The sequence below is a fragment of the Microtus oregoni genome, unplaced genomic scaffold (genome assembly GCF_018167655.1).
Source record: "Microtus oregoni isolate MIOR12 unplaced genomic scaffold, Mior012 000016F_ref0000370, whole genome shotgun sequence".
Taxonomy (NCBI): Eukaryota; Metazoa; Chordata; class Mammalia; order Rodentia; family Cricetidae; genus Microtus; species Microtus oregoni.
In genome coordinates, this window is record NW_024543075.1 from 29,129,292 (window position 1) to 29,144,963 (window position 15,672).

Consider the following 15,672-nt stretch of genomic DNA (forward strand, 5'->3'; position numbering starts at 1 on the left):
GGTCTTGAATTTTAGCACGGTAGAAAATACCTGGGGAAACTGCATAAAAATAGGTTTCTGGGCAAACCTATTTTTATAAGAATAGGATTCAGGACCACACAGGTGGTATGTCTGGATGGGCCTTTATTTTTTATTTTTAAAATCTTATTTTAGAAGCACTCTGGCTATTGTTTTACCAATTTTACTCATATGAAACCTCTTGCTGCCTTTTTTTTTAAAGTGGCACATGTATGCCCCAAACCACACAGATGATGAAGAGATAAGGAAAAAGGTGATAATTTCTAAACAGGAGGTTGAGGGTGTATCTCAGTGGAAGAACACTTGCCTAGCAAGCACAAAGTAATGAGTTCCATCCCTAGCAAAAACAAAACAAAATGAAACAAATGAAGAACTCTGTCACAACAATAGGTATTTCAAAGAATGTGTTTGCTAAGAAAAATAAGGGGAAGTAAAGATAAAAAGCGTACATGTTTATCGAATGAAGAAATTACAAAATGTATCCCAGTTCTCTTTGGCCAATTAATAACGCTTGGTTCTGCTTTAATAGCCTTCCTCCTGTATGCACAGGGAGTTTTTCTGTAGTCAGTGCAGACACTTTAGACTAAGTCACATGATGAATCTAGAAACAGCTCTTGAAAGCTTGTGGTCTATATTTTGATCTTGATTCGTGGTGATAAGCTGCCTTTGTAAAATACCCTTGTAAAGACATACTTTCTTCTTCTAACCAACCTCATTGTTTTTCCTGTGAGTACTGATTTGTGCCCACTTGTCCACAGTAGTTGAAAGAGCAATACAGTGTTGGTGACTGTGTAAACATGTCACACTTAGGCAATCCTAGCTCTGATTTACAGTTCAGCCTCACAGCTTGGCAGAGGTGAACCATGGGCCTGCATTGTGCAACATCAGTTCCTTTTGTCCTGAAAAAGCTCACTGATTCAGTTAGACTAGCTGGTCATCGAACTTTCAGAATGTGCCTGTCTTTCTCCCACACCCCAGCACTGGGAATAGAGATGTGAGCCACTGTGGTAATTTTCACCTGGATTCTAGGACCTGAATTTGGGTCTTAGTGCTCATGGCAATACTACCTACCACTCCATCCCACAACTTTCAACTTCTAATGTGGCATAAAAGTTCTTTTGATAACCCCCTAACAAGCATTCAGTGTAGACTAGACACACTTTTTATTGTTGTTGTTTTGAGACAATGTTTCTCTGCATAGCCCTGGCTGTCCTGGAACTAGCTCTGAGACCAGGCTGGCCTTAAACTTACAGATATCTGCCTACCTCTGCTTCCTGAGTACTGGGATTAAAGACTTCACCACCACCACCACCACCCAGCAGACTGAATACCTTTTATTTTGTGAGCAAATTATTCCATTGTTTTAAAAAAGATTTGTCTCAGACTTAACTAAAATTGGTCATTTTGTGATTTCTACCCAATAGCATTATACTTTTAGAAATAGAAAAGAAAAAATATCTCTTAATTAGTACTTCCTATATCATAACTGCTATTCTTAATTTCCTTTCTTTTTCTTTGTTGGCTCGATAATATTAAACTAGTTTCTTTTCCTTACAGCAGAGTGGCGTTTTAGAGTACATAAGCAGTTATCAAAAAGTGGCCTGCACAGTAGGAACCCTCAAGGGCCTTTGTCTTCAAAGTCAAAGCCACCTTCACCCTATGTTTAGTTGTGTTATCTGTGTTCCCTATACAGGCAGTTGCATGGAAGTAGTACCCAAATGTAAGCCTGATGAAGCTACATCTTTTACTAGATGTGATTTTAAGTGCCTAGGAGAAACAATACAGAACTCATTTCCCATCACTCATGATAAAAATAAAAAATAGAAAAGTATAAAATTGTTTAATTTTATACATGAGTAAAAATTATTGATTTTATCAATTATTTAGTATTGTTTTAAATACTCTGAAATTGGAAGAATGCACAGAGTACTCACGCTGCATACCCAGTGTTATGGGCATTGTGAGGAAAGTCATATGTGTATTTGAGCATGTTTTTGGTGGAGTATAGTCTTTACTTGAAAGCACAGCTAACCAGACACACAGTAGCTATGTCTGGTCCTTGGCAGACTTATCTTCAAAAAATGAGCAGTGAGCTTATTTGTTGTAGGAAATGAGACTTTAAGAAGAAGGAAAAAAGAAAGGAAGAAAGGAAGGAGAAAAGAAAGGCAACTGACACTACCCTTTGTTTGTAAAGTTCAGTCTTTCAGGAGAAAATTAATAGTTTGGAAAACTTGAATCTACCACAATGAACTTGATGGCTTCACAATATGTTTAAAAACATTTCTGGTAGAATCAGTAGAAATATTAGGAAATGTCATTTTAAAACTACTATTTAATAAAATATGTGAGTGTTTTGGAGATCTGCGTAACTCAATGAGTGAGCCAGTATTTTTCAAATGAGTGAATGAACAATGCTACAGTCATGTGTACCCAAAAGACCCAGGCAAGGACCAGAGGCCTGGAAGTCAGGGGACTCAAGAGTAAATTGATGTTTGGGCTTCAGATTCTACCTTGCCCTTGCCCTTTGAGAAATGGTTACTTGTCAGTTTTTGATATAGATCAAAGAAAAAATCACAATTATCTGGAAAGGCTCCAAACATTGAGCCTCTTTCCAAGTATGTATCTTTGTAAAAATGGATACTTTACACTGTTGTCACCAAGCCAGCCTGTCAACAGGCACCAGGAGAACATAGCTGTCTTTTAGGGAAGAAAGCATTTAAGAAATTTACAAAAATAAGAAACAATGCCTTTCATTAATTATCATATTGCTCTATAGTAGATTTATTGTTGCTGTTTTAAATAAAATACTTTAAAAACTAACCAAGTCTCAGTTTCTAGCAAAATGAATACTCTTAAATATAGCATTAGCCTTTGGTGACTTGTAGTAAAATTTAAGGACTATAAAGGAGTTTGACTACCAGTAGAGTAGCAATGTCTTTGGATAGGAGACCATCTTAATGTCATCTCGTTCTGTGCTGCTCAGTTATCTCTTCTGATTGCTTTTGAGGTGGGATGGGAACTGAAATACTGTTGACCCTGTAGACTGAGCAGTGCAGAATACACTGCTTTAATAATTGATCTGGCTTTTTAAATAACTGTCTTTGAAACTCTTTAAGAGTGGAATTCCTATCTCACTTACGAAGAAGGCTATTCTAGGGAAGGGTGCTGCACTAGCAGAAAACCAAGTGTATAACTCCTTAGAAATAGCACCAGAAGTCGACCTCTGTCCTCCATACATGTATGCACCTGTACACATGTGAACACCCCCAATGCTACACTTGGGTGTTAGCCTTGGTACCAATTCTTTTGAAATTAAAAATTGATGGTGTATTTGTATAGCTTCAGTACTTTGTATGATTATTAAGAACACTAAATGCATAAAGTTAAGCCTTATGGAGTTCAGGAAAGATGAGGTCAGTTTTGTAAAATTGTGAGGAAAATTTTTTTGTTGCTTTTTGTTCTGTTTTAGATCCATGTAGTTAAAGTGTGTGTATAGCAGGATAGTAAAGGTTTTAATGTAAATTTCTATCTCTAGGAAATGCATTAGATTTGCACACAGGATACTTCAGATATCTTAATATCTCAGTTTTTATTTTGGAATGTAAAAGATTAGCACTGAGGAAAGAAATGTTTTGAAGGCAGTTGGTTTATCTCTGTGGTTCACTACATATAACTTTTTCAAATCAGTGAATCTACAAAGTAAAATTTTTTAATTCTTCATCAGTTCTTTGATGTGTAACGCTGCAACTTAACGTAAAGGTGAACACAGTTTTGTTTACAGGGATTTGTTTTTAAAGTACTTTACTGACTGTCAGGATTGGAAGGTCATTTAATCTAACCACCTAGTTGATGTTTGAACCTTCATGCTAAATCAAACAATAAAGAAAAAATAGAGGAGTGTTAAAAAAGAAATGGGTGTGACCTAGAGACAGAACTTTATGTAGGATTAAAAATTTAGCCCAAAAGCTTTTAAAGTCTAATTACATGGGGAGAGGCCCTGTGTTTTTATTTGCTGTTTACCTTTGATCTGTCAGCTATTTTTGGCAGAATGGGACAGGCTTTTTTGAGTGTTCATAGTTCCTTTATTTGATGTTCAGACACGGGTCGGAAGTTGCCTGGTAACTCTGAGTTTCTTTTTCTTCTAAATATCCCTAATGTTAACACGTGGCTTTTGTTCCTAGACTAATAGCAAGTTACTATATATCTGATTTCTTTGAATGTGTAAATAGCAAACTGAATTTTAGAAGTAGTTTTGCTGCTTTTGCATCTGTCAAACATGTTACATATAAACCCCCAAATGAGATCAATCTGCATTAAGAACAATTAATATGAACTTTGTGCCTTTACTTAATATAAAAGTTTTAGTGAAATTGTACTTTTTAAGACTTAAATATATATACATGTATTTTATTTTCACATATATACATATAACCATTTGGTTTTCTATCAATTTGCTTTTAGTATATAAATTATTTTTATTCAAGAATCTATCATGGCAATATTATGTCAGTAAATATAAGATTTACATCAAAATTTTAAATAGTTACAAAGTAATGTTTCTGTGTTATAATTAATTTTTCTATCCAGAAGGTTCTTTTTGGTTTTTCACTAACATAAAAATGTTATAATGAGCATAAATAATACATGGACTGTATTTTTTCCCTTGTTTGTGACTGGTTCCTTTAGGATAACTGTTAGACAATTTAAAGGATGCAGACATTTAGTACTTTAACACTGCTAAATTTCTGTTCAAAAAGTTACCCCAATTTATAGTCCATTCTTGTACATGAGTGTTCCTATTTATCTACTCCCTCTCCAGTACTGTTTGACCCAGTTTAGAAGTCATCTTTGTAGTATTATGGGTAAATGGTTTACTTATATCTCTTTCTATACGGTTAGTATTTTATGTTACTAATGTTTTTGTATTATTGGATTATTAGTATTTCTTCATGGTACTCTTTCCTTCAGATTTTTGTTTTTTTAAATATTGAAGTATACTACTAAAATTTAAAATTTAACTAAGAACATGTGAAGGGTTGACATAAACAGTAGGGAGCAGTGTTAAGTTACCACTGTGTTAAGTGTAAAAGTCTATGATAGAAGATTTTGAAGGGGAAGACTTTTTAAAAAACACTCATTTCTGTGTTTTCATGCTCCAATGCGACCCCTGCCCCATCGCCACTGTTTGCTGAGTGTACGCAGAGATTCTGGCCGTCTGTGGGTACTAGTTGTTCTGGGGATTCCCTGGACCAAACAGATTGTGGTTTTCTTGGGCGTTTCTCACATCTGTGCTGCCCTTAGGACCAAAGGGGCCACTTGTACTTTTGGAAATGTCTTCTTTAGCCTCTTCTCTCCCAGGTCTTAAAGGGAAATCTTAGAAACATGAAATACGCGCTGGTTGTCACACCGGACCTTCTCTAACACGTGGCTTCTTTACGTCTGCTTTCTATGTGTGAGGAAGACGCAGCAATTCTTTCTGTTGTTCATACAATGAGCTAAGCGATGTTAGGAATATATGCTCTCTTCCAGTTGTTTGCCCTGGAATTTACCAGTAAGTGTAAGTCAATTGGCAGTCTGATCTGGAGATAGCTTTACCCACATGTAGCAAGACTGCAATGATTTGACAGATGGAATATACAGAATTTCCTTTAGTGTATATCAAAATACATTTTTGCCCCAAATGCCTAGAATCTGGTTTGTTTCAAGTTTTAAAATATTTTAGAGTTAAAAATCTTAACTCCTAAACAGCTCAATTATTAAAAAAGGTTAAGCCTTATTAGTTGCAATATTTTCTAGTTGTTGTTTTTTCCCTCTCCACTGTTTACATGACAGTGAATTATGCTCTTCTCATAATTACAATTCATGCCTTTTAAAAAATAGGCACCAAAGAAACAAGGTTTTTTTTTTTTTTGAAAACCACGTAGGTTTTTTGTTTTTGTTTTTGATTTCTTGCATTTTGCTGCAGATTCTTTCTTGAGAATTTTCTTTCCCTGAGAGCCAATTGAACCCAGGGCCTCGGGCAAGGGAAGCAGTGCTCTTTCAGGAGCTGCATTTCTGAGCCCTCTCTTTATTGCCCATGCTGATGCAGGGTCTCATTGAACTCACTCTGTAGCTCAGGCTGGCTTTCAGGTTGCAGTCCTGCCTCAGCTGTCCCAGTAGCTGGGATCCAGGCCTGTGCCACTGGAGTTGAATCTAAGTAATATCTTCATAAAGAAGTAAGGGGATCAAATAAAAAAAAGCAGCCCCCCCCCCCCGCAAGAGCCAAATACTCTGCTGCTTTATGTACTCATGTTGAGTTTCTGGATAGGGTTGTTGTATTCCAGGTAACATTGCACCCATAGATCCTAAAACATCTGATGTCTCCAAGCAGGGAAGGGTAAAATACCAAGGATGAGTGGCAATGCTGTCTTCCTGGACAGACAGCATCATATAGTTACTGAACCCTGGTGAGCAGAGTAGGATTGGCCTGAGGTGCAACTCTCTACAGGATCATGTCGTGAGGAAACCCAGTGAGACTCTCAACCTTCCTAATGCTGTGATCCTTTAATACAGTTTCTCATGTTGTGGTGACCCCCAACCATAAAATCATTTTTGTTGTTACTTCATAACTGTATTTTGCTACTGTTATAAATCATAATGTAAATATCTGATATGCAGGAAATCTGATATATGATCCTCAGATTGAGAAAAGCTGCTCTAACCAAACTCTTCTCTGCTCAAATGCCAGGCTTCCACTGTCCATCCATCCTTAGTAATTTATCACGATCCCTTAGATAAAAGTGTACTTTATGTGCTGTGAAGGAGCAGAATTAGATATTTCCTTTGTTTTGTCACTCATTTTCAGATGCTCACCCTTAATCTATTACGATCATTTGTGGTGATTGTGGTGGCTCCTACAACGATATTGACCAAAATTTTCTTTGTTTTCTAGAATGAATTTTATTCAAACCTAGTTAGTTCTAACTTGTGTGTTTGCCATTTATATTTTTAAAGTTGCAGAATGAGTCAAACTCATCCCTAGAGTCCAGGAAAGTTTCTGAGCTAAATTCGTAACTCAAGTTCCATCATTACTTTCATTTGAACACCACTCATCAGCTTCCTCACATCCTGGAAAGAACACAGCTTCTGTAACAGAGTTCCTTTGTTTTCATGGAACCAAAATGTGCTTTATTTAGGCCAAACAATAAAAACAAACGACCTAACTACTTTCTAATGCATGGTAGCTCTAGAGGGAGGAAACCATAGATATTTAGAGGCATAAGTGACTCATTGTGCTAGTGCCGTTTTTATGAAGCCGGCCCTGCATGTTTGACTACATCTGCTACTTCAGGGTGTAATAAAGTGTGGGAAAGCACACAATGATGGGTAGAGCTGTGGCCCAGTCAGGATGCACTATGTACAGCCTCAGCAGCCAGCAGTTCACCCCTTAGGTAGAGCAAAATCTGCCTCTTTTCTTATTAATTCTACCTATATGGCATTTCTGTTGAACATGCTGGTTATATTCCCAATTAAGTGAATTCCATTTAACCTTCAGGATAAGTGAAACCTAGTTTTCAAATGTAGCTTGCAAGTTTAATTTTCCCTTTTGAAAAAAATTTTCCTTTAGTAATTTTCACTCCTACTTTTGAACACCTCCGTTATTGCTGATGGTTTCTTAGAAAAAGTCATAGTGGATGGAGATGTTGTATTTTTAGATGTAGAACAATGAAATAATTGTTGCTTTTGGCATGAAAGTCTTGGCAAAGTTCTTAGAGAGGGTGAGGACACTGACTCTGTTTGGAAACGTTGCTGCCATTGCCAGCACGTGCATTTCTTCAGCAAAGCTCTAACGCGTTTTACTTATGCTTTTTCATTTCATTTGTGTCCAATTTTTTAGGTCACTTTCATGAATTCAAAGGCAATTTACCAGTGACTTCTGGGTGCTGGGGTGATCCTCGTGTGTAATTGTGAGTATTGATTTAGTCATTGCTTTTCTCATTATATAAAGAAAAAGTCACAGTTTACAAACAAATTAACCCATTTGCAATTTCTGGTTAGCTTGTAAACAGCTGTTTAGTAAATATTATTAGTTTTTCATAAGTGATTGTTTTGGGATGAAGAGCGTAGAAGAAAACGTCAGCTGCTGTAAAAGCTTGTTGGTTGTGACTTCCTGTGCACATTGCAGCCCCATCCCCCTAAGCTTAAGTAATAAACTTGCTATTTTGGGAAATAGGGCCCCACTGTGGGAACAAGTTACCCTAACAATTCTCCTGTACGTATAGATGAGTGGTTTACCATGACGACGTTGTACTTCTTCTGGTTATCTGGGCTTGAAAAGTGTCCTGTGCCTATTCTCAGAGAAGAGTGAGGTAAGAGAGATCCCGAGGAGCAGTCAGTTCAGGGAGATTTCGTGCTTTGGTACAGACTCTGTGGTGAATATATAATGTACATCAAAACAGTTGTGTTCCCCTCTTTCTCTCATCCCCAAATACCTTTATACTTTTAAACCGTGTTTTGGAGAAGGAAGAACTTTTTCTCAAGAGAGAAGGTAAATTTTAAGAAAAAAATTGAATACTTCCAAAGATTAATTGAAATGCTTTAATTGTTATAGAGAAGTAGCAAGTTTTAAGAAAATGCTTAGTTTAAGGCATGGCCAGCAAGTCAAGCTTTGGTAAGTCTGCCTTATGCTGAAGGGCTATGGGAAGAGATTTGCAGATGCCATGACCGAGTTGCTGTTTCTTTAGTTGCTGTGGAGCTAGTCACCACTTACACTGCATGAGAGCTTCAGGGGTAGAAACCCTCACCTAGTCAGGCCGACTCACAGGGACAGTGGATGGGGCAGCGCTAGAGGCTCTGTGAACCTTATTACCTGCATGGTCACTGCATGGTCGGAAGCAGAAAGTTACACCTCACAGCCACGTGAATGTCTAGGAGATAAGGAAGGTGGGATATTATTTTGCACATTCATAATGGATAGGCCACACCAAGGGTGTGTGAGGACTGATTAGAATCTATCTGTTCAGATCTGCCATTCTGGTCAGAGGAGGAAAGCACTGTGAAGCAGATTGACTGTGGCTTTTGACAACATGTTTTATTCCAGAAATCTCCCTTTCTGTCTTTCTCCCTTGTTAAGGAATAAAATGAGATATTTTTTCAAAGTAAGCATTGGGCAAAATGATCTTGTTCTGTATGCAGTATGTCACTTTAAATTTTTTTATTTTTAATGAAAAATATGTAATTCTTTCTATCAAATTTTATCAGGATAATGAATGATTAAATAAATAAAGCAAACAACAACAAAATTCAAAGATTCAGTAGGTACTTAGCTTTTCTAATCTACCGAGACAACTCCTGCAGTTTGAAATGAATTCCTACGTAGAAAATGCTACCTCCTCATGGTCTTAATAACAGTAAACTTTCCCTAAGACCACCAAGTATTTTCTTGTCAGGTGCAAACACACACACACACACACACACACACACACACACACACACCCGGGGGGAATGAGAGAGGGAATTTTCTTTCTCTTGTTTTTGTCATTCTCTCTGACCTCAGTTCCTTGCTGCAGGTCAGATTCAGGGGAGCAGTGACCCAACTCCCTCTCCCCACTCATTTCTCCACTTTTCTAGAGTGTTGGGGCCTTCTTGGAATTTTTCTGCACTTCTGTTTTTTGCTACTACATGCTTTACTGGATTTTTTTTGAATTAATTGATTGGGGGGGGGTTGTAATGAATCATTAATTCATATCTTTGTGGCTTTTTTTTTTATGAAAAGAAATCTGTGGCAAACAGCATAGCCCAGACCAGGACTCCCTCAGGGAGAACATCTGTGAATTTAAGGGAAGTAGGTCTAAGTGCATTATCTTTAAAAAATATTATTCAGTCTAATCTTGACACAGAGCAGGTAAATAAAAAAGATGAGCTGTGAAAATCCACAAATAGGCCTTGAATGCCATTTTCCATGACAACGGGAGCTGCCCCACGAAAGCACTAATGCTGGGAATGTAAGGAATTTAGAATTGTGCCTTCTCAGTTTTACAGTTGTGTGCTCATGTTAATTAGAGATATACTGACATTTGAAGTATCTACATTAATGCACAGACCTACTATACATTTGTGAACCAAGGCCAGAAATCTACTTTAACTGAAAGGAGCTGCTAATCTGACTGCATATCCATTACATCACAAGCTTTTAAGTTTTATATACTGATGTCCATGCACTCTTGCTCTTTATAGGCTGTCTGCTGTCTTTCTAATTCATCCCCGAAAGGCCAGCCTGCTCTATTTTTACTTTAGACCGGTGTTTTGTAGTAATATCAATGGGATTTTTAGAAAAAAAAAAAACCGTGATTAATAGTGTTTCTTTTCTCTGACTTCCTAAACTTTTGGTTTATAAACCTTTAGAATGGCCTGCGCTGAAGTCAGGTAGGATTTAGGTTTATGGAGTGCTCTGTAGCCTGTGTGGAAGCTAACACCGTGCTCCTCATCAGACCCACTCTGCAGCTGTAGAGGAAAAGCCCAGATCTGCAGATCCTGAACAGATGAGCAGCTCAGAGAGATCCTGGGTTTTCTGGTAGAGCTGCCGTTCGCCGTCTCCATGCCATGCCTTGCCCTTTCATTTCTGGCTTGTATCTCAATGCCTTCTTGAAATCAGACTTTAGAGATTTTGCTTTGTCTGGCTTCCATGTAAAGTGAGACCTTATGAGCTTGTATTTCTTTAGATCTGTTTGTCAAGGTTTTGAACCTAATTGTTTTGTTGTTTAATGAAACTCTCTCACTTGCTTTTTGGAGCAATCCCTGAGTATCACAGAGACCAGTTAGAAAGTTTCTTTTTGTAGCACTAGAACACACTGCTCCAAAGGGTTCTCAAGACTCAGGACTTGGTCCATTAACTTATTCTACGAGCACACTCAGATCTGAGACCTAGGACCATTAAAACGAACTCACAACTGCTGCTGTCATTATGGTCTCTTTTCCCTCCTTATGACGTCTCTGCCTCTGCAGCACTCCTCTGGTCTTTCCTCTTTCATGTTGCTTGCTGCACATTGTGCCATCACAGCTCACTAGGTAATTTCAAGTTAATTGCTCAATTATCAATGATAGTCACAGAGGACTCGAAACACGCACAGTGGAAGATCTTTAAAATTTCAAAATAAGTTTGTGTGTCATAATCTTAAATGTGAGGCATGCCAATATATGCAGACATAAAACACACAGCCTAAGCTTATCGTTTAAGAGAAGGCCAAAAACTCACTCTTAAAATCAGTGCTTTTGTCTGGCACCAAAGTGTTTCATCTTCGCTGATTTCAAACAACATGTCTAAATTTGATCTTGGTTTACTTTTCAGCACCAACAATTTGGGTGGTTTATGGAATAAAAGGGAAGTAAGCTGCACAGATTTCTGTCTGAGTATTGTAGAAGCTCACATCCACAAATTCCCTATAAAGTGGACTTGATGCAAGGTGGGCCTACCTTGGTGCCATGCAGGAAGCTTATGAAGGGTGTGGAATAATGTATTGGTGGTCATGCCCCATGTGGGGAAGCCGTAATCAAAGGACAGAGGGACAGTGACATGTGTGTTCATTATCTTTTTGTGATGAAAACATGTCTCCAAGAACAGTGACTTTGAGTACTCATTGACTGCTGCCTAGCGACACCCTGATGCCTCCAAGATAACTCATGCATCACAACAGGATTATTGTAATGTTTTTGACAACTAAGCAAAGCAATATTACGTTTTTGTTTCAGCATTCATAAGGTTTTCTCTAAACTAATAGTGTAGCAAAATCTCCAATTTTAGATGCTGTAATGGTCCTTTCGTGTTTTTATAGGACTGTGCAAAGGCTGCATTTGAAGGTGTGGTGGGACCACACAAGGGTCAATGCTGACATGGTCAGTACCCACTGGAGAAAGGAAACAGTTGGGCCTGGAGATAACCACTCCAAGTTGCCTTCTGAGTTTGTTTTAACCAAAAGAGAGACTCAATCATTTCCCTATATTCTTACATTGCACTAATTCTCAATGAAAGGACCAAATGCATATAGAGAAGGATAAATACAGTTATTGCCTCAGCTGGGTAGTGCTCTCAACTGTAAGGTGAAGGAGTATCAGCAAACACATTACTGCACAGCTAAGGGCAGGACATATACTCTGCCCATTATTTAGTGAAAATAAGTCATTGATTACTACAAGTAACTATCCAGTTTAGGAAGGAAATCTATTTTGTTGCATACTTCTGCATTACTTTGTATCGTTTTATGCTAAACATATTGACATGTTATTTTGGAATTTTGGTATGAAGATAATCATTTCACCAAGTTTTGCCAGGAATGTGAGTTAGATATCACCAGTAAGGGGAAAATGGTGTGTATTCTCTTTCTCTTTCAGTGTATTACTTACATATTTCTTACTGCGAGTTTTCGAAAACATGAGTAAAATATAGTGAAAGAGATGCTTGCACAGATGACTGGCAAAAAGACTTACCTTTAATGTCTATCAATCAAAAAGTTGATTCCCATGATGTATGTTTGTTGATATTATTATTTTCTGAACAATAAGACTTTAGCACAGAACTTAGAAGAGAAGGGAGGTGTTTCCACCGAGGGCTGAAAGCTTGAGCTGTTCCTTGAGAGTTTCCTGGGGTGGAGTTTTCCCTGGACAGAGTTGCTGCTTTCCCCCTTCAGCTCAGTTTCCTATGGACAGAAATGAGCAGACCCACCAACAGCATTAGGCTTTCCACTTCATCTCTTCTCCGACTCTTCTATAGATTTGGAAGGCACAAGCACAGCACAAGGTGTGTTTGCCAGTTAATTGTTACTTTTCACTGTTTGAGACTGGCATTACAAACAATTAAGCAACAGCATTAATGAAATACAGTCTACGCCCTTGTAGCTACCTGGACTGAACAGAATACATTTTTTTTCTAGTTGGGGCAGGCTGTTAAGAAGCCCATGGCTTGGTTTTTAGTGACTTCTACTAATGTTCGAGTTTCATGAAACTAGCTAATGAAGAAATTTAGATGTAATATTCCTCATGGGAATACTATTTTCTTTTATTATGTATATCACTACATCACAAGTTAGAACGGGTGACTGATAAAATATGTGCTCAAGTTCATATTCACTGAAGGTTGACAGCTTTAAGGGAAGGGAATATTCTGGAATTTCTCTTAGTAATGATATGAACCCACTGACTGTGTTGATTCTATGACTAATTAAGTGGATTTTTCCATGAACCTACAGTTGTAGGGCAGACAGCTTGAGAAACATCTGGGGACACTGAGAAATCTAAGCATGATATAGGGCAGACAAGACAATTATTAAAGAACCCAGAGCCTTTGAGAAGGAGATACAGCTGAAGAACAGAGACACAGAGATGTGTGGACATGAGACAGATCAACTAGGAGGCTTTCTGCAGATCACAAAGTGGGTTTTGGGATTGTTTCCCAAGATTTAGAAATACTTGTTGGGATTTGGCAACAGCTATTTAAAAGGACTTCTACATTTTCTCCCGATTTATTGCAAATGTATTTATTTTAATTCAATGGTTTTAAAAGTACAACTTAAGACATTCTAGGATGTGTAGATTCTGTAAAGAAGCTAATGAGAATAATTTTACTTTTTCTTCATATAAATGTATGTGAAAATAATCACCCATGTAGCACATGTTAACATTATGTGGGAGAACTGGACAGTTCACTTACCAGGTCAGCATTCCCCAGATAGTTGCACCCCATGCATATTTCAGGGCTTTTACAGTCCCCAAGATAGGGAGCCACTCTAGACAGCCATCAAGAGATGAAGGATAAAGAAGATATGGTACATATATGAAACAGAGTACTTGTCAGCCATAAAGAACAAAATGATGTCACTTGTAGGAAAATGCATGAAACTAGAGATTGTCATATTAGTTGAAATAAGTGAAGCATAAAAAGACAAATAGGATATGTTTCCCCTCTTAGTTCTCATCTTTTTTAAAGCATAGATTATGCATGTGAGGGAAATATGCCATATTTAATTTTGTGTGTTGGAACGCATGTGGAGCCGATCTTCTAAGGCAAGTTACAGTGTTGTGGGTCTGCCTTCTGCTTCCTAGCTTTCCTCCCTCCCTTTGCTTTCTTCTTCTCCCTGTCCCTTCTTTGTTTCACTGGTGTCTGCTTTGCTAATTTAGTCTGTACCGTGTGGTAAGTTGAAGATGACAGTTGGCACTTGCCCCTGAAGTCCTGTGCAGTATCACTGTTCTGATGGGGGCTACAGAGTCCTGATTGTTCTTTGTTTTGTTTTGTTTCATTTAAAACAATGAACTAAGATCTCTCTGGTCCATTCTGTGCAATCTAAGGAAGTGGAGGAGTTGTTGGGATTAGTTTTATTATTGCAAGGTGAGGCAAATAGGATATTTGGAAAGAAATTGTAATCTTTATTGTCTTAGAGTCTTTCTAAGCCAGAATTAAGGTTTGTCAAGTTTTAAGGTTTATTGAACGTTTTCTTAGAACAGAATAGGGGAGCAAGCACCTCTTTAAAAAGGCTTTAGAAGGTCCCCAACAGTGAGCTTTCTGGCTATCACTGTATACTTACCAGAAACATTCCCAGCTGCTGTGTCTCTTGGGTGTTTGTTCTTTGGAGGATAAATTAGACTTAGTTCTTGACACTTCTTTCTTTCTTTCTTTCTTTCTTTCTTTCTTTCTTTCCTCCTCCCTCTCCTCCTCTTCCTTCTTTTTTACTTTTTACTTTTTTTCTTGGTTTTTCAAGACAGGATTCTCTGTAGCTTTGGAGCCTGTCCTGAAACTAGCTCTTGTAGACCAGGCTGGTCTCAAATTCACAGAGATCTGTCTGTCTCTGCCTCCCGAGTGCTGGCATTAAAGGCGTGCACTACTACTGCCTTGCTGACACTGCTATTTCTTAAGAACAACTAATTTCACTTAAATATAATGGGGTACATATACTATAGTAACAGAAAGGTTAAGTTCATATGTCATTTCAGAAGTAATATTTAGGTAATGAAAGCCGGATTTATCAGGAAGACGGCTGTAGCTTGGCTAATGCATGTATGCTGATCAAAAGGCAAGGTGCACAACAATCTGAAATTCTTCAAGAGGATTTTCTTTGTGATAGCACTTACCAACAGTACTCTGACATTTCCCACGGCGAGAGGAATGAGTGAGCCCAGGTAGCCAAGGACTTGCAGCCATGGCTGTTACTAAGCACTTGTGTGGGCTAGCTTTCAGCGATCTTGTGAGATGGTTACTTCCCCAGTGTGGGTTTTGTTTTTTTAAATGCTAGATGGTTTCCTTTTCTTTTTCTCTCTACTCTCCATGATAGCATTGAAAATGCTAGGTATGTGTCATGTATAATGTCTATTTCCTTCTCCAGATTAAAAATTCTATCAGGACCAGGCAGGGGTAGTGCAAGTCTTTAATCTCATTGCTGTGGAGCCAGAGGCAGGTGTATGTTTATGAGTCTGAGGCCAGCCTGGTCTGTAGAGCTAGTTTCAAGGCAGCTAGGGCTACTCAGAGAAACTTTTGTCTCAACAACAACAACCACTACCACCACAATAAAGTTCTGCTGGGGAAAATACCATGACTGTTATTTAAGCCTGCCTAGCCAGCTTCTAGCACAATGCCTGATATATGAGAAGTTCCCCCTAAATATTTATTTAAAGAGTAAATAAGTGAACAAT

At 38.0% G+C, this 15,672-nt stretch overlaps 1 protein-coding gene across 1 annotated transcript in view; it reads left to right on the forward strand.

Moving 5' to 3' along the window:
* The window catches only part of Sox6 (SRY-box transcription factor 6), a 560,562-nt gene that overhangs the window by 99,536 nt on the left and 445,354 nt on the right, over positions 1–15,672 (forward strand). The window contains exon 2 of the mRNA XM_041666382.1: positions 7,895–7,964. The gene's annotated coding sequence lies outside the window, so the exon portion shown is untranslated. The remainder of the gene's footprint in view (positions 1–7,894; positions 7,965–15,672) is intronic.